This window comes from Muscardinus avellanarius (genome assembly GCF_963383645.1).
Source record: "Muscardinus avellanarius genome assembly, chromosome: 11".
NCBI classification, from domain to species: domain Eukaryota; kingdom Metazoa; phylum Chordata; class Mammalia; order Rodentia; family Gliridae; genus Muscardinus; species Muscardinus avellanarius.
Genome location: NC_137797.1, coordinates 89,619,873 through 89,623,441, shown reverse-complemented (window position 1 = coordinate 89,623,441; position 3,569 = coordinate 89,619,873).

The window sequence follows — 3,569 nt, the reverse complement described above, 5'->3', positions numbered from 1 at the left end:
GCCAACCCTCCTACTGCCCTCAGGATCGTGGGTCGCCTGCCCCTTCCAGGCACAGGAGCACTTGAATCATGTTAATTTGTTTAATGCTGGAAGAGAGCAAACCCTCAACTGACACAGTACCATTCCACGGAAGTTGGAGGGGAGGCCAGAGCAGGTGGACAACAGCTCTCATTGTAGGACAGAACCCTGCACTGGGATTGCAACAGGGGCCTGAGGGTCAGAGCCTGATCTCTTTTGAAGTGTTTTAAGTTTTTCTATTTTTGTGATGTGGACTGGACCCCAGGATGTGCTCCTTCTGAGCGGTACCTCAGGAATCACTTTTGTTTCTTTTTTTATTATTAATTTATTTTTTAATTGGTGCATTGTAGTCATATATCAATCACATTGGAGTACAAGACTTGAGAGGATATACAAGCACATATCATCCATTTAGCCCTCCTCCAGCCCCCATCCCATTCCCGCCCCTCCCTCCATCCCACGCTTCTTTGGTGATTTACTTTGATACATTTGTTTATGTACCTCCTGCGTTTTAAAGAGGCTCCGTCCTCCAGTATTACATACCCTCTGATTGGTCACATTAGTTGCTTCACTATAGGGCCCTTTCTATAGCTCAACCTCTTCCTGTTGCCCTTTTCCTCCTAGTTACTGCTGATTAAGAGAAGCGTCTGATTTATATTTTCTGCGATATTTCTCTGTGCATGCTGCGTTGCAAGTACCAATCCCACTCTTGATGGTCCCAGTAGTGGCCTGGCTACTCAGTGGACTGATCCAGACCTCGCAGGCTCAAGCAGCAGCCTTGCCTCATGGGAGGCCCCAGTTCTGGTCTCGCTGGCCCCTGCACTGTTCTTACTCCTAAGCTGGCTTTGGTCCCGGCCTTGGAGGCCACAGGAGTGAACTTGCCTCACGCCAGGCTCTGATGCTGGCCATTGGCCCCTGCACCGGCTTAACCCCTTGGCAGGATTCCAATCCCGGCCTCGGAGGCCCCAGCACAGGCCTAGCCTCACAGCAGGCTCCAATGCCGGCCTCATTGGCTCCAGCACGGGCCTAACCCCTCGGCAGGTTCCGTTCCCGGCCTAGGAGGCCCCAGCACTGGCCATGTATCACGGCTGGCTCTGATGCTGGCCTCGCCTCATGGCAGGCTCTGATGCCAGCCTCGCTGGCCCCAGCACTGGTCTAGCCCTTCGGCAGGTTGTTATCCTGGCCTCTGAGGCCCCAGTACCGGCCTTGCCTCATGGCAGGCTCCGATGCTGGCCTCGCTGGCCCCAGCACCGGCCTAACCCCACGGCAGGCTATTATCCCAGCCTTGGAGGTCGCAGCACCGGTCATGCCTCACGGCAGGCTCCGATGCCGGCCTCGCTGGCCCCAGCACCGGCCTAACCCCTCGGCAGGCTCTTATCCTGGCCTCGGAGACCCCAGTACCGTCCTTGCCTCAAGGCAGGCTCCAATCCCGGCCTTGGAGGCCCCAGCACCGGCCTTGCCTCACGGCAGGCTCCAATGCCGGTCTCGCTGGCACCAGTAACAGCCTATCCCTTCGGCAGGCTCTTATCCTGGCCTCGGAGGCCCCAGTACCGGCCTTGCCTTAAGGCAGGCTCCGATGCCGGTCTCGCTGGCCCCAGCACCGACCTTGCCTCACGGCAGGCTCCGATGCCGGCCTCGCTGGCCCCAGCACCGGCCTAACCCTTCAGCAGGCTCTTATCCTGGCCTCGGAGGCCCCAGTACCACCCTTGCCTAGAGGCAGGCTCTCGCTAATGTTTCTGAAACAAGGTGATGGAGAGTTGCTGAGCCTGGCCTCAAAATTGTGATCCTCTTGCCTCATTCTGCAAGTAGTGGGATTATAGGTGTGCAACTCTGCACCCAGCCCAGAGCTCAGACTTTCTCTTCTGCAACTGGCCCTACCCCCGCCCGGTTTTTGTGTGGGAAGCGAGAGTGAGATTTCAACTAGGTTTCCTACTTCATCCCAAGTAGAGGTGCACTAGTCGTTTGTTGCACTGAGAGCTCTGGGTTTCTCTGCTTTGGCTTTTCTTCCAGCCTCTGAGACAGCACTGCAGAGCACTGGGGCACAGAGGAGGGTCCTTCACTAGCTTTGCTTGCCGGGAGCTTGATGGAGATGACTGTCTGTGGTACTGTCAGCCCTGGAAATGGAGACTGGGAGCTGAATACAAAAAAAGTGAGAGCCTGGTTCAAAGAAAAAAGTAAAATAACACACACACACACACAAACACACACACACACACATATGCACAGGCACACAATGAAACCTATTTGTCTATGTCCACTGATATCTGTATATGTAGAGATAGAGAAAAACAATGTGTTGTAAGAGAGAGTCACCCAAATATCCTGTGAATGCGTTCAGCCTTGTAGACATGGTCTATTCTTTTAGCTTCAGCCAAAATGACATGTCTACAGAGAAGACAAGGATAACAAGAACATAGGTTTAATGTAGAAGATAACGAATGAACATGGGGTCTGTGTAACAGGGCATGTCTATCCAAACCTAAGGAATCTGGGTACATATACAGGGGTCTTCAGGGATTCTTAAGGTCAGGGCTCTTTATCTCAGAGAACGCCTCTTCCCTGCGGCCTCCTCACAGGGGCTCCTGGCGGTCTTCTCAGGGCGATTCCTCCTCCGTAGCACAGAGCGGATTTGCTTCCTGAGCCACGTGAACACCAAACGTAAGTTCACACAGGAAGTCGTTTGGGCATGAGAGGCAGTGTCCCCCTCTGCCTGATTCCTGCATGTCGGGGACAGCTCTGTCCCGCTGCCTCGCACCAGGCTCATCATCTGCCCAGAAAGAGAGCAAGGGTTAGACTCAGGGATTTTACAGCCTCACAGTCAATATCTACTCAGTGTTGAAACCCACATCTTTTTACCAAAAACACATCACCTGGACGTGTGGAGTTTCACTCCTCCTGAAACACCTACACATGCATACACCCTCACACAGGGGTTTGTGGCACACTCTTTAGCTCTTATCTTTGCTGCCCGCCTTTTGATCCATCACTATTTCCAGCCCACTCTTCCTGACTCCTTCTCCTGCTCTGCTTCTGTGTCCATGGGGCCATGTCAGAGCCCTGGCTCCAGCCCTCTTTCTGGCAGATAGTCAGGGCCTGTGCTCTCCACTCGAGACTATACTACTGCTGATCCTTGTTTTCAAAGTGGTCTTCCTGATGCTCACCTCAGCGGCCTTGGGGTCATTAAGCATGATGGCGTCTTCAGGACCTGCATGGCCTCTTCATCCCCTGGCATTAGGCAGCAGGTCAAGACTGGACTAGCAAGCTGAGCTCCAGGTGGGGGGCATCTGCTTGGCAGGCAGAAGTCTCTGTCCTGGGTAGGCTCAGGGGAAACGATATCATCATTTTTTGTTTCTCCCTCCTTTTCTAGAGAGGCCTGGAGTTCTGGCACTTTTCTGTCAGACCTGCAGAGAGGTAAGTTTGCTCTCTGCTGGTCAGCGTTCTCCATCATGGGATGCTCTTCATTGAGAATTACCATTTTCTAAAAATATAAAATAAAATAAGTTAGATTCTATACCTCCTCAGATCAGAGGCAATATCTACACATTTCCTTT